A 24,708-nucleotide genomic window follows, 5' to 3' on the forward strand; every position below is an offset into this window, starting at 1 on the left:
GCACTGTTTACGAGGAGCGGGAATTCTGAACAAGGTACAGGGTCTTTAAGTTCTAAATCCAAATCCAAGGGCAAGGGTAAAGGAAAGGTAAAGTGCTGAAATTGTAGGATGGAAGGACATGTGAAGAATGATTGTACAAATCCTAAATTTAAGAGAAGAATCCGAGGCTTTATACAGGGAGGCCAATGCTGCCACGTCAGATGGATCGAGTGGATGTGATGGTGATGTCTTATCTGTATCTACGATCAGACACATATACAATGATCATAAGGGCAAGTGGATTCTAGACACAGGGGCATCTTTTCATATGACTCCTCATCGGAATTGGTTCACCAGCTACATGGAGTGTGATAGTGGACAAGTATTTATGGGCAATGACAGTGCATGTAATGTTGTGGCTGCTAGTACGGTGCGTGTTAAGATGCTTGATGAGACAGAGCGTACCCTGACTGGGGTGAGGCAGATTCCTGATATGAAGAAGAGCCTAATTTCTCTTGGTACACTCGAGGCTATAGGGTGCAGGTTCACAACTATTGTCTGTGTCCTTAAAGTATTTAAGGGGGCACGGGTAATCATGAAAGCACAACGACTCGATAATGTTTACAAGTTGATCGGGAGCACTTCAAAATGTAGAGCTACAGTGGCTATGTAGCAGATACCACCTCTGCACGTGTGTGGCATGCTGAACATGGTCACATTAGCGGGCAGGGCATGAAGGCTATGACACGTGGACAGAGATACAGAGTAGGTGGAGCAGCCACCTATGAGAGGAATCACATGGCATAATCGCAGAATATCGGTGAGGTACATGGACAATTCTAATATCGCAGGGGATTGGTCCTCTATTCAAATGGCTCTAAGTAAGCCTGGTGCTAAGAAGTGGAAGGTGACTATGGCCGATGTGATAGACTCATTGTACTAGACCGACACATGGGAGTTGGTGGAGCTTCTAGTGGACTGAAAAGTGGCTAGATGTAGGTGGATCTTTAAAAGGATATAACATAGATACAGAGCGAGTTTGGTAGCAAAGGGTTATGCTCAGAGAGCAGAGATCGACTTCTCAGAGATATTCGCATCAACGGTATAGCAGGTGTCTATTAGATCTGTGATTGACATTGGTTGGCCAATATGATCTCGAGCTGGAAGGATGGATGTGGAGTTTAAACTTCTGTAAGGGAAATTGGAAGAGCAGATCTACATGAAGCAACCAGAGAGATTAGAAGTTTAAAGGAGCTGAGAAAAAAGTTTGCAGGAGGTCGTGGTATGACCTGTCGCCTAGGCAATGATATAAAATTCGATTCCTTCATGGTGAGTCAGGTATTGTATGTTGATGACATGTAGATCGCCAATCATGACTTATCTAAAATCAATGTACTAAAGACTCGGTTAAGTGGGACATTCAGGATGAAGGATCAGAGGGCTATAAAAAAGGTTCTCGGTGGTGATATTCATAGGGACTGGAAGATGAGCATGTTCTGGTAATCACAGGTAGAATACCTTGTGTAGGTATTGATCAAGGATGTGATGGACCAAGTAAAGCTGGTGAGCGTTCCCTACGCGTCTCTCCTCAAGTTTTCCTCAGGACATGTCCCAAAATATATGAGGAAAAGCAGGATATATCTCATGGGCCTTATTCAAATGTGGTTGGCAGTATATGCCATGGTCTTATTAGACCGGTTATTTCACAGGCTATCGATATTGTGAGTAAATACCCTGACAAGAAATATCGGGTGGCGGTGAGATGGTACAGAAGACTACGTCTTAACTTTTGGAAAGACAGGAGCAAAGGTGGTTGGGCATGTGGATTTAGATCTGACAGACATGCTCACCAAGGTTGTTCCTATAGAGAAGTTCAAGTTTTGTGTAACTTCTCTGGGCTTAGTGATGATGTAAAAGGAGGACGGAGTGTGCACAAGAAGCTATGATGTGATGTAGAAATAAGAGAAGAGATTAAGAAGCTACACGGTTAAAGATTGAAGACATGGTGAAGATTGTTGTAAAATAGATGTCTTAAATCTTATTCACCGCGCTACTCGACTAGTCGAGGGACTGGCTCGACTCGAAGTCTAGCGTCAGTGTATTTGGAATTTTCGGGAGGCTCGACCAGTCGAAGGTTACGCAAATGGTGTGCTGATTCTGCGTGGACTGCATAAATTTGAGGCGGTATCTAGGGTGGTGTGTACGTGGGGTTTCCCATCTATAAATAGGAGTCCTTAGGGCCATTCTCATGTATGCTAAGGTTTTCTAAAGATATTCTAAGGGTTCCTAAAAGGGTTTTAAGGGTTTCTAAAGGGTGTAACAAGGGTGAGATTCGAGGTTGTTCGAATCGAGTAAGTCCTTTCTCTTTATAATTTCTATTTTTATAGTGGAATTCTGTCGCTTTGTGCCGTGGTTTTCTCCTGAAAGAGATTTTCCACGTTAAATCTTTATCTTCTCTTATGTTTTCTTGGTGCTCTTAGATTGCTATCCTAGATCCATTTCTGTGTGATTCCCCAGACCAAATCCCAACAACTTTCATCATAAGTTTCTACTTTAATATATTATAATTATTCAAATAAAAATAAACTAATAATTAAACGTTTAATAAAATAGTTATTTAGGTACTTGTAATCTAAGACTCCTCTCTCACTTATGTACCTAAAAAAGTTATCAAGTTGGGTGAGATAGAAGCCTAGTAAGATCATATCCACCACGATTGAATTGCAAGAGATATATCTTACAAAACAGATTAATGACCAACAAGAATTAAACAAGATCTTAACAGAATAATGTCATGAATAAAATTCATATAATGATGTCATGAATGAACCATAATACCATAAGCCATGAATGTAATAATGTATACAATTGCATATTCTATCATATTCAAATTCAATTTAACCAATTTTCCACAAACTCGCATTGCTTTGACAATATGAACCTTTTGTAATCCCAGTATGCTGACCTATCTAGTCTAGCGAGGTATGTACTCAATTTTAAATTTATTCTCATTTCTAAGTTCTCTTACCACACTGACATTAGGAACCTTTTGTAATCTATACATGCTCACTTAACTGGTCCATCAAGGTATACAATCCCAATAGGCATGCCAATGAGCAATCCCAACATGCTTACCAATATAATTTAATGAAATGACAAGATCTCACATGGTTATAACATTAAAAACCTTTAGCAATCCTAACATGATCACCTTACTAGTCCAACGAGGTATGCAAACCCAACATATACGCCAATAAGTAATCCTGACATATTCACCGATCGATTGTCCAATCAATTCAATTATGATATTTCACAATTTCCAATTCCAAATATTCAAACCAAACTTTAACTATTCCTTAATGATATAGGCAATTCAATTTTTAAATATTCTATGATTATAATGCAGTCAAGCAAATCAAGTTTCGAGCATGCTGTGATTATGATGCATGTGAATTCTATGAATGGACAAACTTAACAAATACTCCTTAATCATGATTTTAAAAGAGGTATTAACAACAAAAAAAAATGATATGATATGAGAGTACATCATTGTTTAAGAAAACATAAAGGGTCAAGATTCTAAAGAAAACCACACCAAGAGATCAAAATACAAGACATTCAACAAAATGGATAACCCTAAAGAAAAGAAACAATGAAAATAATATATCTAAATCTAAGGAAATCAAATAAAAGTAGTCGAAGAAAGTTCTTGAATCTAAAAGAAAATGAAAAAAAGGCTATTCCCAAAGGGAGGTGGCTAAATTGAAAAAAAAAAGGGATAAACTTAAGGTAGAAAGGCTAGATCCTTTAATAAAGACTGTCATTCAATATATCAATGACTAATGGATCTTCTGCTATCAAATTTATAGCTCAATTAGAGAGTAGATCAAACCTTAGCAACCTTCATATTAGAACTTAAAAAATCACAGATCAATGGACTAATGATCTAACTATAAACCAGATCAACGACCAACATCTATCCAAGTTCTCAACCAATTGACCATAAAGATCTACATTCGCCCATGAAGATCTACAATAAATTTTAAAGATATATGATAAAAGATATAGATTTTCTCATCTTGTATCTCAGATCTGAAGATCAGCTTCTCATCTTCTCTAAGCTAAGGTAGACCATGATTAGAGCCTTCATCTGTCTAAACATTATCAAATGGTCAACATCCACACCGTTCAAATTCTCCAACTACGTAATAGATCTACTTATTAATTCTCTTCTTCATCTGTTGACCCTCGGTTTATTTTCTATCACGTGCAGTGTGTGTGGGCGTGCCATAATCGATATAACGGCTTGATTCAAACCAAACAACTTGATCTCAAGTGTCGAAATAGGTGAATACGTCGCCGGCGATCAAATATGACCAGAGTCTGAGAAGATCGGTCGTCACATGGCATAATCGCAGAATATCAGTGAGGTACATGGACAATTCTAATATCGCAGGGGATTGGTCCTCTATTCAGATGGCTCTAAGTAAGCCTGGTGCTAAGAAGTGGAAGGTGACTATGGCCGATGTGATAGACTCATTGTACTAGACCGACACATGGGAGTTGGTGGAGCTTCTAGTGGACTGAAAAGTGGCTAGATGTAGGTGGATCTTTAAAAGGATATAACATAGATACAGAGCGAGTTTGGTAGCAAAGGGTTATGCTCAGAGAGCAGAGATCGACTTCTCAGAGATATTTGCACCGACGGTATAGTAGGTGTCTATTAGATTCGTATTGGTGTTGGTTGCCCAATGCGATCTTGAGCCGGAAAGAATGGATGTAAAGTCTGCACTTCTGCAAAAGAAATTGGAAGAGCAGATCTACATGAAACAACCAGAAGGCTTTAAAGTTAAAGGGGCTGAGAAAAAAGTTTTCAGGAAGTCGTTGCATGACTTGTTGCCTAGGCAGTGGTATAAAATTTGATTCCTTCATTGTGAGTCAGGTATTGTATGTTGATGACATGTATATCGTCAATCATGACTTGTCTAAAATCAATTTACTAAAGACTCGGTTAAGTAGGATATTCAGGATGAAGGATCGGAGAGGCTACAAAGAAGGTTCTAGTGGTACTATTTATAGAGACTGGAAGAGGAGCAGGATTTGGTAATCACGGGTACAATACCTTGAGTAGGTATGTGATGGACCAAGTAAAGCCGATGAATGTTCCCTACGCGTCTCTCCTCAAGTTTTCCTCAGGACATGTCCCAAAACATATGAGGAAAAGCAGGATATATCTCATGGGCCTTATTCAAATGTGGTTGGCAGTATATGCCATGGTCTTATTAGACCGGTTATTTCACAGGCTATCGATATTGTGAGTAAATACCCTGACAAGAAATATCGGGTGGCGGTGAGATGGTACAGAAGACTACGTCTTAACTTTTGGAAAGACAGGAGCAAAGGTGGTTGGGCATGTGGATTTAGATCTGATAGACATGCTCACCAAGGTTGTTCCTATAGAGAAGTTCAAGTTTTGTGTAACTTCTCTGGGCTTAGTGATGATGTAAAAGGAGGACGGAGTGTGCACAAGAAGCTATGATGTGATGTAGAAATAAGAGAAGAGATTAAGAAGCTACACGGTTAAAGATTGAAGACATGGTGAAGATTGTTGTAAAATAGATGTCTTAAATCTTATTCACCGCACTACTCGACTAGTCGAGGGACTGGCTCGACTCGAAGTCTAGTGTCAGTGTATTTGGAATTTTCGGGAGGCTCGACCAGTCGAAGGTTACGCAAATGGTGTGCTGATTCTGCGTGGACTGCATAAATTTGAGGCGGTATCTAGGGTGGTGTGTACGTGGGGTTTCCCATCTATAAATAGGAGTCCTTAGGGCCATTCTCATGTATGCTAAGGTTTTCTAAAGATATTCTAAGGGTTCCTAAAAGGGTTTTAAGGGTTTCTAAAGGGTGTAACAAGGGTGAAATTCGAGGTTGTTCGAATCGAGTAAGTCCTTTCTCTTTATAATTTCTATTTTTATAGTGGAATTCTGTCGCTTTGTGCCGTGGTTTTCTCCTGAAAGAGATTTTCCACGTTAAATCTTTATCTTCTCTTATGTTTTCTTGGTGCTCTTAGATTGCTATCCTAGATCCATTTCTGTGTGATTCCCCAGACCAAATCCCAACAACTTTCATCATAAGTTTCTACTTTAATATATTATAATTATTCAAATAAAAATAAACTAATAATTAAACGTTTAATAAAATAGTTATTTAGGTACTTGTAATCTAAGACTCCTCTCTCACTTATGTACCTAAAAAAGTTATCAAGTTGGGTGAGATAGAAGCCTAGTAAGATCATATCCACCACGATTGAATTGCAAGAGATATATCTTACAAAACAGATTAATGACCAACAAGAATTAAACAAGATCTTAACAGAATAATGTCATGAATAAAATTCATATAATGATGTCATGAATGAACCATAATACCATAAGCCATGAATGTAATAATGTATACAATTGCATATTCTATCATATTCAAATTCAATTTAACCAATTTTCCACAAACTCGCATTGCTTTGACAATATGAACCTTTTGTAATCCCAGTATGCTGACCTATCTAGTCTAGCGAGGTATGTACTCAATTTTAAATTTATTCTCATTTCTAAGTTCTCTTACCACACTGACATTAGGAACCTTTTGTAATCTATACATGCTCACTTAACTGGTCCATCAAGGTATACAATCCCAATAGGCATGCCAATGAGCAATCCCAACATGCTTACCAATATAATTTAATGAAATGACAAGATCTCACATGGTTATAACATTAAAAACCTTTAGCAATCCTAACATGATCACCTTACTAGTCCAACGAGGTATGCAAACCCAACATATACGCCAATAAGTAATCCTGACATATTCACCGATCGATTGTCCAATCAATTCAATTATGATATTTCACAATTTCCAATTCCAAATATTCAAACCAAACTTTAACTATTCCTTAATGATATAGGCAATTCAATTTTTAAATATTCTATGATTATAATGCAGTCAAGCAAATCAAGTTTCGAGCATGCTGTGATTATGATGCATGTGAATTCTATGAATGGACAAACTTAACAAATACTCCTTAATCATGATTTTAAAAGAGGTATTAACAACAAAAAAAAAATGATATGATATGAGAGTACATCATTGTTTAAGAAAACATAAAGGGTCAAGATTCTAAAGAAAACCACACCAAGAGATCAAAATACAAGACATTCAACAAAATGGATAACCCTAAAGAAAAGAAACAATGAAAATAATATATCTAAATCTAAGGAAATCAAATAAAAGTAGTCGAAGAAAGTTCTTGAATCTAAAAGAAAATGAAAAAAAGGCTATTCCCAAAGGGAGGTGGCTAAATTAAAAAAAAAAAGGGATAAACTTAAGGTAGAAAGGCTAGATCCTTTAATAAAGACTGTCATTCAATATATCAATGACTAATGGATCTTCTGCTATCAAATTTATAGCTCAATTAGAGAGTAGATCAAACCTTAGCAACCTTCATATTAGAACTTAAAAAATCACAGATCAATGGACTAATGATCTAACTATAAACCAGATCAACGACCAACATCTATCCAAGTTCTCAACCAATTGACCATAAAGATCTACATTCGCCCATGAAGATCTACAATAAATTTTAAAGATATATGATAAAAGATATAGATTTTCTCATCTTGTATCTCAGATCTGAAGATCAGCTTCTCATCTTCTCTAAGCTAAGGTAGACCATGATTAGAGCCTTCATCTGTCTAAACATTATCAAATGGTCAACATCCACACCGTTCAAATTCTCCAACTACGTAATAGATCTACTTATTAATTCTCTTCTTCATCTGTTGACCCTCGGTTTATTTTCTATCACGTGCAGTGTGTGTGGGCGTGCCATAATCGATATAACGGCTTGATTCAAACCAAACAACTTGATCTCAAGTGTCGAAATAGGCGAATACGTCGCCGGCGATCAAATATGACCAGAGTCTGAGAAGATCGGTCGCTTACCAAGCCACTTGTAATAATGGTTATGAGATGATCATGCGATTATCGGACAGTGGGGTCCTTCCTCCGAAGATGGGTTGCGCTTTACCTTTCATAAGAAATGACTTTCAGTATACAAGTGCAATCAAACAAAAGGAAATACTTACAATTGGTCACAAAAAGTAACTGCAAGAATGCTTTGTATGAAAGAATTGTTTGTATTGGATAGAGAACAAGTCCAGCTTATGAGTATAGACCTGGATTATAGTTAAGAATTATCACTACTAGGTTATCATTACTCTCAGGATGATAAAGATAAGATAAATTTGATTTGATTTGGTTGATGATTTTTTATATGTTCTGCTTTGCTGATCTTCTCTCAATATATAAATCTCTCTGTTGCTCTCCTTTAGACGTTTGTCTTCTTTATTTGACGGTTATGGTAGTTGAAGCATTGTCATGTGAGTCTTTCATATACTTCTTTTTTTCTCTTGACACGTGCATATCCGACCATTCCTCTTTTTCTCGCTCACACTCTGTTTTTAGGCTTCTCGTCCGCATCTTAACTCTCGGCTGCTCAACCGCTTTACACTTTCGAGCTTCTCAAATGCGTCTTGCCTTTCCGCCACATTCCACTTCTGGATGTCTTAACCACAATCGGCCATATTCCGCATTTGCCCCGTTCTGCTTTTGGATTCTTGGCTGTAATCGGCTTCTGGATGTCTTGACTGCACTCCAAGTCTCTCAGCTGCACTTCCTTGAAAATATAGCGCATTCAATATCTTTTCTACAATAATGGTTTTGTTCCTGATTGGCTTTTTTTTAAGAATAGTTAGAAATAAGGTATCATCTTCTTCTTCAATTGCAATTTTCTTTTTTCTAATGTTATGATAGCATGCCGGGTTGTTGCTATGCATTTAATTCATGGCCAGATCCATGCTCTGAATTGAATCCAGATCAAGGCCAGATTCATGCTCCAAATTGTATATAGACAATGGACCATGAGGAACCAGATATGTTTGTTAGCGCACTAATTTATGCATCTTATTTTTCAATCACGTGAGTCTGTATGTTATATAGTCGGTTGAGCCCTTGGAAGCTGAAGACCAAAGACATAAGTGGACATGAGCATCAATGAGTAAAGAATAGGTAAATGAGGTGCCTTGGTGACTCTAACTTTCGACCCAAAACAACCCCTTGAACCTCTAGATAATCATGGCTTAATAGGTAAACCTTATTGATCATCCTTTAGCCTTAGGAGCCTAATTAGAATATGATAAGTACTACTAGAAGATATGCTAAGCTACTATGAAATCGTAAGCCCAAAACAATAGTTTTTTTAATGATCTTCGATCGATTTAATCGAAGCTCCACTTGATCAAATCGAAGAATAAGTCCAGTAACGATCAGAGAAAATTCTGGATTTTCTCAATGGGATCGACAAAGGGTTCGATCCAATCGAAGGGCCCTTCGATCCCATTGAAGGAGCTGTTAACTAGTCGATTTGTAGCCATTACAAATTAGTTTCTAATAAAAAGGGTATTCAATTTTTGAGCATTTAGATGATTTTTTTGTGTAATAGAAACCGAGGTGATTCCATATTCATATATCTCATCTTAAGCCTCTAAACTAATGAGTTCTAAGTTATTTTTCTTGAGATTAACACTCTAATGAGGATTACAACCTCCATCTTAAAGATAAGCTTGAACTCCACCATTTTCTAGAGATTAGACCTAATCGTATTGGTATACTTTTTTTCTAAATCCTCGAAAAGACTCGTATAGGTGAATCTTTTAGGATAACAGTCTTCTATTAGTTGTAGGAGATTCACCCAACCTCCCACCACCTTCATCACCTCTAAGGAGCACTTATACAAGGTGTTTAATCTTGAAGCTAAAGTCTTAGCAAAGCATCCACATTATGATCGGGGGAGCAAAAGAGGAGCTGATTGGAGCACGGGAGAGCATCGATAAAAAAACCCAAGACGATGTATCAATGAGACTCAATTCAACAAGTATCATTGAGTGAGTCCATGTACATTCTTCCCTTGTGTAGGATTGAGGATAAGAGTTTGATTGTGAAACTCGATTAGGTTATTGTGTAGAACCTAAATCAAGTCCTTGTGTAGGCCATCAGACATAAATGTGTATGTATTAATATCTGTGGGAGCCTTCGACAGGAGTAAAAATAAGTCATTAAATTAAGACCAAGGTTCGTAGTGAACCTATAAAAAACTGCATAAGTCTCTGATGGAGCCGATTATTGTGTAGGATTGTAAAGCTTAGAGGCGAACTTGATTTAAAACCTCCGATAGTACAATTCAGTATACTAATGAGTTGAGTGCATCCGCCAGGAATGGAGCAGGGAAACTAAACCACTATACATGCTTGTGTTTAGGATTGTTATTTGAGCACTTGTTTAATTATACTTATGTGATTATTTAGATGAACTATATGTATGCATGATTAGATGAATGCTAGGTGTTAATAGTTAGCACATCCCTCACACACATGTACATTATCTTTTATAGACTAGTTACTTCATAGGAATATTTTTTGTAGTATCTGTGATTAGACCCATTAATGGCTTGAAAGCCTTAGTGTTATATCACTTTACGTAGTTTGGATGGAATATTAGTTTAAGTTAAGTAATTGGATTTAAAAGGTATAACTTTATTTGGTCTTAGTCACCTCCCCCCTCCTCCTCCTCTAGGATATAGCCTTCATTCCATAGCTCCGTCAAGCTTCCACACATATATATTGTGGACCCATCGCCTAGTGTGATTTCATTGTTGTTCAATCATAGCTTAGATCATGGCCAGCATGTAACCTATCTATGACATGACATATTGTCTAGATTATGATCATTTTGTAGCTTAAATACCATTTATCCATTCATAAGATTTGTGCCCATCTACACGTCTCTAGTTGCTCCATCATTTGCATGATTTGTTAATCACTGGTCCACTAACATGAGTTGCTAGTAGAATGATGGTTGTCTATCTCCTTCTACAAAAATGTTGGTTATCCATCACTCTACATGAGATGCTGATTATTGAGCCATTTTCATAAGCAGTTGCATGTTTATGATCATGGGTTCTCCAAAGTTCTAGCACGTGGACCTCATAAGCCCATTTACATGGCCAAAACTCAATCCTGTTCACAGTATAGAGTCAGACCCCATCTACTATCTAGTTTAGAGTTCAAAATTATAAACATCTATCTTCTTGGAATGATGCCCATTTAATATTGTTCATCATATTCTAGGTTACATGTCTGCTTATATGCTTTAAAGATATGAAGACCCATCATGTTATCGAGACAACAATTTTCCATTACATGTTGCAATCGTGAGGCAACGATCATGGATTCATAACACATTTCATGGCACACATCAAGACCTATTCTACATGCCCTTACCTTAGCCCTTAGCCCATTTCATATGTTTACAACCTAATTAGATGAGCTATAACTCACTTGCTGTTGAAGGTCAAATATTGCATATCAGACCCCAGTTATTGCCTGGATTTACGAACATGGTACTGCTTAACGGTCTATTTTAATCGTGTTTGTTGTGCAAGGTGAATTCACGAGCATAGGACTGAAAAGGATGCTAAGAGCATGGTTTTGATGCCCTGAAGCTACCAAGATAAGGGACGAACTCTAGGGAATCGTGAGAATTAAACCGTTCACATTAAACGGGCCTGAAAGTCAGCTAGAATGCAAGATCATAGGGTTCCCACCATCAGTTTGGCTCGAAACTTCATACGTGGCTTGAGGACCATAATTTAACCATACAAATAAATTTTCAGCCATTTAATCGCTTTGGAAGTGACCCAACAGATAAATCAGCCCATAAATCATCAATCTGGGGGCCACTTGAGATCTGGATATGTTCAATTTTGGTCTCAAACTCCTTAAAGTGGATGAGAAACTGAATGGCCGGTGTAGATCCTTTACTACATCTCTTTGGACCCCACATAGAAGTCGCGTGTACATATAGCACACGCATTGCCGCTGTGTACCGAACCACTCAAGCCGGTCAAACTCGGTTTGACCGAGCTCTCCTTCTCAAAAACAGAATTGTCGTTTTTGTTCCAGCGTCCGCACACTGTCCATATGGGGTGCTGATGTGGGCTACCACCTTCGATCACGCAGTCAATCTGGATCGTCCATTCTTTTCAGAAGGTCATACCGACCATACAAAGGAAGTTCTTCCAACCCCATGTTCGAATACATAGGAAAACACCGTTCAAACGCAGGTTAGATGAAAAAATGGTAAATCAAGTGAGCCACGTCATCAGTAATCCAAAACCGACCATCTCAGAATGTTTTTTTTTTAGACTAAGCTGATGGACGGTGTGGATTCCTTCATCACTGTCAGTATTGAGCCCCACCAACATCATAGCGCAAGAGCCCTTCACAGGCTCTGTTTTTGCACCGGACGCTAGCCATTTTTTTCGGTCAATGCACAATCATAACGTTGATCATATGGAATATCTGAACTGTTCATCGAGTAGGCCGTCAAAAACTGTCCCAAGGAACCCTATTTCTTTGGAAAGAAAGGAATGAAAATGGTGCAGATCTCATCTGTTCGTTGCTGCGCAAAGAAGATGCACGCGGCCTTTGTTGTTTGCGATTGGCTTTGCGCAAGGAGAGTCGGTTCTCCGACTCCAGCAGGATCTACACGCAGGTACTGCCTTCATTGCCTATAAAAGCAAGAGAAAGAGAGAGAGCAAATCATTCTGGATCCAAGCTTTGGACGAGCAGCGTGGAGGTCGTTGAAGATGAGTATTTCTTTCCTATTTTTGTTTATTTCCTTTTCTTTTTTGAGATTTAGTTAATTATGTCTATGAGTGGCTAAACCTCTTAACTAGGGCTAAGAGGTGAAGCTTGTAGTGAGATGGGAGACTCTATTTTATGCTTTTAAATTTTAATTTATGAACTGAATTGATTTTAGTTTGATTATTAAGGGAATGTTTTTAGCCTTTACTGGTCTGTTGTGACTGAAATTACAATAGATCTACGAGGCTTTGAGTATTTCTTTTTCCTTTTTATATTTATGACGTCAAGAAGCCCTATTATTCACCATCGTCTCCTGGGCATGGTTGGATGACGGTACCCTTCCTAACCTTCATATCATGTTGATTGATTTTTAATTAGTTTAATTCCGTTGTTTACTTTTTCTCCTGGGCATGGTTTGGTGATGGAATCCATTCTAATTCATATACCTTTCATCTCTTGAAAACTATATCAAAGGAAGTTCAGTTGATTTTCATGGTTACATCCTTCAACTGGATGAAGATGGACTCTAAATCCAGTTGAGTTTTTGAAACAGGCATAAGATCTCCCTGATCTCTACAGGTGGATCTTCTGAATCCCTAGTTTCCTACCTCTAAATTTCTTAAGTTTTACATTAATATTTCACCATTATTCATCAAATTATAATCAATTTAGATTTCATCTTAGTCTAATTTTAATTCTACCTAGTTTCAGATAACGTACAGGTTCCAGTCCCTTGGGATTTAACCTCGGTCTCACCGAGTTTATTACTACATCATAACCCTATACTCGGGGAGTGAACAAGTTTTTGGCGCCATTGCCGGGGATTGACGGTTACGTTTTTCTGAAATTAACTAGTTTTAGGATTAGTTTAAAATTAGGATTTTTCTAACTTTAGGTTTAGATTTTTAGAAACTAACCTGTTTTCCTGTTTTGTAGGATCCTGACACAAACTTGTAAATTGGTAATCCCTTTTTAATTCCTCTACTTTTTCTATTTTTAGAATTAGGATTTGAATTTTAGAAATTTTTTAATTCTAGTATCTTTCTAATTTTAGAAACTAACTCATCTTTCCTTTATTTTATTTTTAGAAACTTTTTAATTCTGGGTTTTCCTTTTTAGAAACTATCTTTCTATTTTTATTCTAACTCTTTTAGAATCTAACTTTGTTTCCTAATTTATGTTTAGAAATTTTCTACTTGTAGACTTTTTGTTTAGAAACTTTCCTATTTTGTAGGCTTTTAAGATAGAAATTTCTAATTCAGTAAGCTCTTTCTCTACTTTCTATTTTTCAGATCCCTTTTAGTAACTTACCTTCTAGTTTAGGACTTTCCTAATTTATTTTAAATTTCCACTTTCTTTTAGAAATTTCTTCTTTCTAGTTTACTTCTTTCTTTTTAAGGATTTTCTAATTTTAGACATTCTCTTTAGAAACTGACTTGTTTTGTTTTCTTTTGCAGGTTTTCAACTTAGGGACTCCAATTTGGTAACTTCTTTCCAATCCTCTCTTTCTTTCTAGATTTTCTTTTCCTTTCTTAGGATTAGGTTTTGAATTTGACTGAGGGCTGTGAGTGTTTCATGCTCAAGTGGGCCTGTGACAACACTCGACGTCTCTTGACTGAAGGAGGATTGGTCGAAGGATTAACTATCCATCGCAGGACTAAACATCACTTGAAATCCCCTGAGTTAATTGAAGTGATGGTTGAGAACCAACCTCTTCTACCTCAACCCAGGGTGGAGGACATTCAGGATGAGAATGAGGTGCATCAAGCACCCCCACCGCGTACTTTACGAGATTATTTACAACCAGCGGGGGTGAGTACGCCCTCATGCATGATTTTTTCTGAAAATACAGGACATATGGACATCAAGCGAGGGGTTATCTAACTCCTTCCTAAGTTCCATGAGCTTGAATCTGAAGAACCATATCTACATTTGAAAGAGTTTGATGAGATCATAGCCACTTTATATTTTCAAAACGTGTCTAAGGACACAGTCAGGCTGAGACTCTTTCCTTTTTCCTTAAAGGAGAAGGCTAAGATGTGGTTACATTCACTACGTCTTAGATTTATTGGCACATGGAATGATATGCAAATGGAATTTATAAAGAAATTTTTTCCAGATCATAAAACGATTACCCTTAGAAAAGCAATCATGAACTTCACCCAAAAGGAGGATGAAACATTTTACCAATGTTAGGAAAGGTTCAAGGATTTGGTCAGTTCATACCCACAACATGGTTTTGAAACGTGGCGCATTAGAAATTTTTTCTACGATGGACTGACATCTTCCATGCGCCAAATGGTCGAGACAATGTGTAATGGAGAATTCATTAATAAAAATGTTGACGAGGTATGGGATTACCTCGATAGTCTTGCTGAAAAAACACAACCATGGGATTATTACCCAAAATCAAACACCACGTCTAGGCCGACTCAATCTAAGGAGAAAGGTGGATTGTATCTCTTAAAGGAAGAGGATGATATCAAGTATAAAGTGACTACGCTCATAAGAAAAGTTAAGGCCATGGAAGGAAAGAAGGATAATGTTAATGAAAGTGTTTGCGGCATCTGTGATTGCAACATTCATACAACTGAAAATTGTCCTACGATACCCGCCTTTCGAGAAGTGTTGAATGAACAATCTAATGCCGTAAATAATTATCAAAGACCTTTCAATGGACCGACCTCTAATACGTACAATCCTGGTTGGAAAAATCATCCAAACTTTAGTTGGAGAAATGGAAAAACTGCTACCCCTCAAAGTTTCTTCAATCAAAATCCAAATCAGGGGAAACCTCAAGAAGAACCAGTTCAAAATTCCATGCAAGAGCTGACCTAGGCAATGCGAGATTTTATGCAAAAGATGGATTCACGTATGACGATTATAGAAAAGGGGATGTTTCCTGCACAACCGCTCCCCAATCCTAAACCGCATTACGAGATAAGTGATCCCAGCTCTTCAAATCAAATGGAACACGCTAAATCCATTACCACTCTTAGAAGTGGGAAGATCATTGATAAAACCCTTCCTGTTAGGCCCGAAAAGCCTCAAGAACCAGAAGAGAACAACAATGATGGATCTAGTGATGCCCCACAAAAATTAGAACCGGAACTTATAGAAAAGTCAGTTGCTCCATTTCCCCAATGGTTGGTCACTCCAAAACCTCTCTCTAACTCTCAAGATATCCTAGAGGTGTTGAAATAAGTGAAAGTCAACATTCCTCTACTTGATGTCGTAAAACAGATACCTTCATATGCCAAATTCCTGAAAGACTTATGCACGACCAAACGACGGCAGAGTATTTAAAAGAAGATCTTCTTGACCGAGAAAGTGAGTGTCATCCTAAAGCAAGACGTGCCATAGAAATTCAAAGATCTTGGTAGCCCAACCATATCATGTGTAATCAGGGACCATTGAATTGATCACGCACTTCTTGACTTAGGAGCGAGCATCAATCTGATTCCCTACTCGGTATACAAACAGTTAGGTTTGGGTGAATTAAAACCCACCCTAACCACACTACAACTTGCTGATCACTCTGTTCGTGTACTCAGAGGGATAATTGAGGATGTGTTGGTCCAAGTTGATAGATTTTACTACCCTGTAGATTTTATCATCCTGGACACCGAACCCATCAATAACATGAGCACTCAGATTCCCGTCATTCTTGGTCGCTCATTCCTTGCCACTTCAAACGCAATTATCAATTGCAGGAATGGTGTCATGACTATGTCTTTTGGGAATATGACATTGGAGTTAAACATCTTTTTCAATAACGGCAGAAACTTAGAGGATGATGACGATTTTCACGACATTAACATGATTGACTCTTTAGTGGAAGATACGACACCTCTGACCTTATCCTCTAACCCTCTAGAGATATGCCTAGCCCACTCCCATGATTTTGATGATGACATGATTAGGGAGACGTGTGCCTTGCTTGATACTGCACCGGTACTTGAAGTTAACCGGTGGAAGCCACAATTTGAAGAGTTGCCCCAAACTGATGTAGTGCCTCTACCGTCTAACCTCAAGCCATCGAAGCTTGACCTAAAACCTTTGCCCTCTGATTTGAAATATGTCTATTTAGGTCAAGAAGAGACATACCCGGTGGTGATCTCTGCCCACCTAGAGAAAGAATAGGAGAGTATGCTTATATCTACTCTCATTAAGCATAAGGGAGCCCTTTGATGGACGATAGCGGATCTCAAGGGGATCGACCCCTCGATTTGTACTCACCGCATATATCTTGAGAATAATGCTAAGACCGCTCGGCAATCACAACGTAGACTAAATCCAAACATGAGGAAAGTGGTTAAGGCCGAGGTTCTTAAACTATTGGATGTGGGTATCATATACCCCATATCCGATAGTCAATGGGTGAGTCCAACTCAGGTAGTTCCTAAGAAGTCCGGGATCACCATCGTAGCCAATGCCAATAATGAACTCATGCCAACTAGAGTTACTACTGGTTGGAGAATGTGCATTGACTATAGGCAGCTGAATACCGTCACGAGGAAGGACCACTTTTCTTTGCCCTTCATTGATCAAATCTTGGAAAGGCTAGCTGGTCATTCCTATTACTGTTTCCTTGACGGGTATTCAAGCTACAATCAGATTGAAATTGCCCCTGAGGACTAGGAAAAGACCACATTTACATATCCCTACGGCACCTTTGCCTACAGAAGGATGCCATTCGGATTATGTAATGCCCCTGCCACCTTTCAGCGATGTATGATGAGTATCTTTTCTGACATGGTGGGAAAATATCTAGAGATTTTCATGGACGATTTCTCTGTTTTCGGTTCATCTTTCAGCGAGTCCTTAGAGAGTCTTAAATGTGTGCTGAAAAGATGTGAAGAAAAGAACTTGGTACTTAATTGAGAGAAGTGTCATTTCATGGTTTATAAGGAAATTGTCCTTAGACATATTATCTCGTCCAAAGGAATCGAGGTGGAAAAGGCAAAAATCGATCTTATCTCTAACATACCTCCACCCAAGAACATTAGAGACATGCGGTCCTTCTTAGGACATGCAAGATTTTATAGGCGATTCATAAAGGACTTTAGTCTCCTCTCTCGTCCTTTATGTAATCTACTTCAAAAGGATGCACCATACGAGTGGACTGAGCCATGTCAGGAAGCTTTCACTAAGCTTAAGGGCATGTTAACTACTGCACCTATCATGCAGCCACCCGATTGGAGCCTTCCTTTTAAGCTTATGTGCGACGCTTCTGATTATGCTCTTGGAGCGGTTCTAGGCCAGAGAAAAGATAAGAGGCCCTACGTCATTCATTATACAAGTAGAACTTTAAATTCTGCCCAAGTAAACTACTCGACTACGGAAAAGGAGCTCTTAGCCGTAGTATTCGCTTTGGACAAATTTAGGTCCTACTTGATCGGATCCAAGATCATTATCTACACAGATCATGCGGCACTTAAGTATCTTCTTTTTAAGAATAATTCTAAGCCCCGTTTGATACGATGGATCCTTCTACTCTAAGAATTTGATTTGGAAATTAAAGATAAAAAGGGAGTAGAGAATGTAGTGGCCGATCATCTGTCTCGCCTTAATACCTCTGATTCCCCTGAGGCGACCCATATCAATGACATGTTCCCTGATGAACAACTGTTCAGAGTTTCCCATTCGCCTTGGTTCGCCGATATTGTCAATTATCTTGCCACAGGTTCCATACCGACGCATTGGACTGCACAGATAAGAAGAAATTCTTTACCAAGGTGCGCAACTTTTTCTGGGATGATCCATATTTATTCAAATATTGCCCAAACCAAATTCTAAGGAGATGTGTGCCAGATGACGAGTATCAGAGTGTCATCTCCTTCTGTCACTCACAGGCCTGTGGTGGTCACTTTTCTGCTAAAAAGACCACGACCAAGATTTTACAGTGTGGCTTTTATTGGCCCACTATGTTCAAGGACACTCATGACTTTTGCAAGGCTTGTGAGCGTTGTCAGAAATTGGGAGCATTGTCCCATCGAAATATGATACCTTTGAATCACATCCTTATCATAGAACCATTTGATTGCTGGGGCATTGATTTCATGGGACCATTCCCCCAATCTTTTGGAAATCTATATATTTTGCTCGTTGTAGACTATGTCACTAAATGGGTTGAAGCGATACCGTGTCGGAATAATGATCATCGCACGATCATTAAATTCCTAAAAGAGAACATCCTTTCCCGATTTGGAACGCCTCGAGCTATCATTAGTGATGGGGGCTCACACTTTTGTAATAGGCCATTCGAGAGTTTAATGAAGAAATATGATATCTCTCATAAGGTGAGCACCCCATATCACCCACAGACAAGTGGGCAAGTTGAGATTTTCAATAGGGAGATCAAACACATTTTGGAGAAAACGGTTAACCCTGACCGTAAGGATTGGTCAATCCGATTGACTGATGCCTTATGGGCTTACCGTACTGCGTTTAAAACCCCTATTGGAATGTCTCCCTTTAGACTTGTCCATGGGAAGGCTTGCCACTTGCCTGTGGAGTTGGAACATAGAGCCTACTAAGCAGTAAGAAAATTAAATTTCAATCTGGACAACGCTGGCTCACTACGCAAACTTCAGTTGAATGAACTCGAAGAAATTCGGAACGATGCATACGAGAACTCGAGAATTTATAAGGACAGAATGAAGGCGTTTCATGACCAACGTATTCTATGAAAATCATTCACACCTGGTCAGAAAGTCCTTTTATATAATTCTCGATTACATCTCTTTCCAGGTAAGCTTCGATCTCGTTGGACTGGCCCTTACATTGTGGTCACTGCGTATCCTCATGGGGCCGTTGAGATAAGAGATCCTGACAATGGCAAGGAGTTTAAAGTAAATGGACATCGCTTAAAGCCATTTGTTGAGAAATTTGATTCAAAGGACATGTCCATACCTCTAACTGATCCTGTTTACCAGGATTGATCTCCTAGTCTGATGGAGGTATAGGTGGGTTTCCTGTTTTCATAGGACTAGGGTAGTTTCCTTTATGCTGTTTTAAGATAGACGGTAAACTTTGTGCTCCTGGGAGCCAACCCAGCTTTTCATTCCGTTTCATTTTCCTAGTTAGTTACTTCAATGTTTATGGGTAACATTGCTGCAAACCCTCACGAGACTACAACTCGTCCACTAGGGGCAACGTAGGGGTTTAAAGGCTTGTTGCATACGCTAAATGCAATCGAGAGTACCTGCGAAAGTGGTGTAGATAGGATTTTATTTTTGTTATTTTTGTTTTACTTCTGTTGGTTTCTCTCTTGTGCTAACCCGCCCTTACGTAGATATCTTTGGAAAGTCTCGTGATTTCTTCATTCAGGTACTATCTTTCCATCACTTTTCCTTTACTTTCGTTCTCTCATGTGCATTGCATGCTTATTTCTTTTACATTGAGGACAATGTACATTTTAGGTTGGGGGTGGGAGATCAGGTTACCTAATCAGTATTTTCTTGGTCTTGAGCAAAAATTGTGAGAATTTTTAAATTTTTCTGGAATTTTGTATGAATTCGAAGTGGTTTTGATGGCCATCTGGGATTTAGAATTACAAGATAAGTGATGTTGGAAATTTATGACTATTGGATTCAACTATTTGTTAGATTTCACAGTTAAGTTCGAACTATTAATCCATGGTTAGAGGTTTTAAATATTGATTGAGTCATGTTTTCACAAAACACATCTCGCTTACACATTAAGGGTTCAGTTCGATATTGAAGGATTAACTTAGTAATCACTAAACATGAAAGAAACCAACCTAAGAAAACTGAATGGATTGGGCGAACAGTCTTTATCATAGGTTTGCTCCCTATAAGTGAGGATTCGATTCCCCATGGATGATATTTGAAAAAGAGTTGGGTGTACAGTCTTTACCATAGGTTTGCTCCCTATAGGTGAGGATTTGATTCCTCTTTTTGGCATTACTTTTAATGAAAAAAATCAAAAATTAAAAGAATGAAAAGATGATGTGTGAGGCAAGTTTTGGTTATCATGAATTCTATTATTGGGTACCAATGATATCCTTAAATAGAGAAGTGAATTTTAATGTTGATAAGTCGAGATTAGTTTATACATCCATGGAATTCAATGTTTAGAATTGTTCTAATTGATGGACTAATACTTTGAACTTAATTATGAAGTTTACCGTGTGCTTGAGTCTAGGAGAGAATTATGTCCAGCATTCATGAATCTTAGATTTTTCGTATCTGAATCGTTTTTCAAAATATCACTCGGTTTCACAAGAATTGTCTCGTAATTCTCAACTTATTTTTCACATACTTTGCTCGGGACTAGCAAAATGCTGGTTGGGGGTTGTGTTGAGGGTCAAATATTGCATATCAGACCCCAGTTATTGCCTGGATTTACGAACATGGTACTGCTTAACGGTATATTTTAATCGTGTTTGTTGTGCAAGGTGAATTCACGAGCATATGACTGAAAAGGATGCTAAGAGCATGGTTTTAATGCCCTAAAGCTACCAAGAGAAGGGACGAACTCTAGGGAATCATGAGAATTAAACCGTTCACGTTAAACAAACCTGAAAGTCAGCTAGAATGCAAGATCACAGGGTTCCCACCATCAGTTTGGCTCGAAACTTCATATGTGGCTTGAGGACCATAATTTAACCGTACAAATAAATTTTCAGCCATTTGATCCCTTTGGAAGTGACCCAATAGATAAATCAGCCCATAAATCATCAATCTGGGGGCCACCTGAGATCTGGATATGCTTCAATTTTGGTCTCAAACTCCTTAAATTGGATGAGAAACTGAATGGCCGGTGTAGATCCTTTACTACATCTCTTTGGACCCCACATAGAAGTCACGTGTACATATAGCACACGCATGGCCGCTGTGCACCGGACCACTCAAGCCGGTCAAACTCAGTTTGACCGATCTCTCCTTCTCAAAAACGGAATTGCAGTTTTTGTTCCAGCATCCGCACGCTGTCCATATGGAGTGCTGATGTGGGCTACCACCTTTGATCACGCAGTCAATCTGGACCATCCATTCGTTCCAGAAGGTCATACCGACCGTATAAAGGAAGTTCTTCCTACCCCATGTTCGAATACATAGGAAAACACCGTTCAAACGCAGGTTAGATAGAAAAATGGCAAATCAAGTGAGCCACGTCATCAGTAATCCAAAACCGACCATCTCAAAATGTTTTTTTGAGACTAAGCTGATGGACAGTGTTGATTCCTTCATCACTGTCAGTATTGAGCCCCACCAACGTCACAGCACAAGAGCCCTTCGCAAGCCCTGTTTTTGCGCCGGACGCTGGCCATTTTTTTCGGTCAATGCACGATCATAGCGTTGATCGTATGGAATATCTGAACCGTTCATCGAGTAAGCCGTCGAAAATCGTCCCAAGGAACTCTATTTCTTTGGAAAGAAAGGAATGAAAATGGTGCAGATCTCATCCGTTCGTTACTGCGCAAAGAAGATCCACGTGGCCTTTGTTGTTTGCGATTGGCTTTGCGCAAGGAGAGTCGGTTCTCTGACTCTAGCAGGATCTACACGTAGCTACTGCCTTCATTGCCTATAAAAGCAAGAGAAAAAGAGTGAGCAAATCATTCTGGATCCAAGCTTCGGACGAGCAGCGTGGAGGCCGTTGAAGAAGAGTATTTCTTTACTATTTTTGTTTATTTCCTTTTCTTTTTTGAGATTTAATTAATCATGTCTATGAGTGGCTAAACCTCTTAGCTAGGGCTAAGAGGTGAAGCTTGTAGTGAGATGGGAGACTCTATTTTATGCTTTTAAATTTTAATTTATGAACTGAATTGATTTTGGTTTGATTATTAAGGAAATGTTTTTAGCCTTTAATGGTCTATTGTGACTGAAATTACAATAGATCTACGATGGCTTTGAGTATTTCTTTTTCCTTTTTATGTTTATGACGTCAAGAAGCCCTATTGTTTACCATCGTCTCCTGGGTATGGTTGGATGACGGTACCCTTCCTAACCTTTATATCATGTTGATTGATTTTTAATTAGTTTAATTTCGTTGTTTACTTTTTCTCCTGGGCATGGTTTGGTGATGGAATCTATTCTAATTCATATACCTTTTATTTCTTGAAAACTATATTAAAGGAAGTTCAGTTGATTTTCATGGTTACATCCTTCAACTGGATGAAGATGGACTCTAAGTCCAGTTGAGTTTTTGAAACAGGCATAAGATCTCCCTGATCTCTACAAGTGGATCCTCCAAATCCCTAGTTTCCTACCTCTAAATTTCTTAAGTTTTACATTAATATTTCACCATTATTCATCAAATTATAATCAATTTAGATTTCATCTTAGTCTAATTTTAATTCTACCTAGTTTCAGATAACGTACAGGTTCCAGTCCCTTGGGATTCGACCTCGGTCTCACCGAGTTTATTACTACATCACAACCCTATACTCGGGGAGTGAACACTTGCACATGGCCTATGGCCTAGCTCAGTAGCCTGAGGCCCATCTACATTACTTATGACCTATTTGATTCGATCCAAGGCCCATCTAAATGGCGTTAAACTCATCCCATTGGCCTTTATCTCAGTTACATGCTTAAAGCCCATTTATTTAGCGTATGGCTCGCATCACGACTCAAAGCCCATTTACCATTGTGAGCCATAAGTTGCTCATATATATGGGTTTTAAATGGATAACAATTAGATCAACATGGATAACAAATACTAATTACTTAGTTTAATTGTTATCCATGTTGATCTACTTAATATCTAGATTCATTGTTATACTATTACTGTTTGTACAAGTCAATCATTTGACATAAATGTTTGCCACATGCGCATTACTCACTCTATATGCATTACAATGCATCATGTTCATTTTTATGCTTTCATTCAATTATGATATATATATATATATATATATATATATATATATATATATATATATATATATATATATCTATATATATTTATCTTCAGTGGCCAAAGAATCTAGAAACATATTTGTATCTCTAATACCTCTATTATAATAAAAGCTTTAGCCTTCTCTCTAGAGTAGGAAGATTCCCAAATAGAAAAATCGTCGAATCGTGTAAATCTATTTCTTATGGTTTAACTACATTTTCTATTAGTCTTACAACCCGTATTAAGCGAGTCATCTCAATTGCATCTCAAGGACTTTATCTGATATAGTCTCATTGACCTCTTGAATACCCATATTATTTATATTACATGCTTATGATAACCTTATTTCATTTATTCTTTTATTTATACTTTATTTATATCTTACCTTAGAATCAAGGGTTATCCCTGAGATGTTATTAAGAGCTTGTGGTATGTCATATGGTTTAAAATGTATCTGAATCCAGAATATAATGAAAGTCTTTCAAGTGGATGTGCACTTTTTTCTCTTGATTGGATATGATGAGAATGACTTGCAAATGTCTATGAATAAACGATATTAAATGTGATCCCATAGCATATTTATATTTATCCCAAAACCATATCAATAAACTGATGACTTTGCTAGGGATGAAACATAGAATTTCTAGTTTACTTTAAGTAACACCAGTGCTTCGGAAAAAATCATCATTCTCAAAACATTTACCAACATGCCAGAGCGCATACCTTTAGAAGGCTCTTCGGTATCGTTTACGATGCTAAAATACCTTTAGAAGGCTCTTCGGTATCGTTTACGATGCTAAAATAATGACTCTTAACAGGGGCACTTTCCTTCAAATTTTGCAAGAGTAATGCACAAGCATATATAGATTCTTTTTCTTTTCCTATTTGAGAGGACACTAATTGATTACCTTTGCAGGTTATTTTAATCAATTGAATGGTGTATATATTGTTTTATAGGCCATCTCAATTATTCATTGAATACAATGTATTGCTATTTGTTTGATTGCTCTTGCATGTCATCCTGCATGTTATGTTATTTTTCATCATATGATTTAATAGCGCGTATGAGCACAGCGCATGACCGTTAGTAAATGATTTTATAGTT

At 38.1% G+C, this 24,708-nt stretch overlaps 1 non-coding gene across 1 annotated transcript; it reads right to left on the reverse strand.

The window, feature by feature from the left end:
* Positions 1-14,870: 14,870 nt before the first annotated feature.
* LOC131224469 (small nucleolar RNA R71) lies at positions 14,871-14,977 on the reverse strand. Its single transcript, XR_009160951.1, has one exon. It is a non-coding gene; the product is annotated as a small nucleolar RNA R71 (small nucleolar RNA).
* Between the last annotated feature and the right edge of the window lie 9,731 nt (positions 14,978-24,708).

Source organism: Magnolia sinica, chromosome 13 (assembly GCF_029962835.1).
Source record: "Magnolia sinica isolate HGM2019 chromosome 13, MsV1, whole genome shotgun sequence".
NCBI classification, from domain to species: domain Eukaryota; kingdom Viridiplantae; phylum Streptophyta; class Magnoliopsida; order Magnoliales; family Magnoliaceae; genus Magnolia; species Magnolia sinica.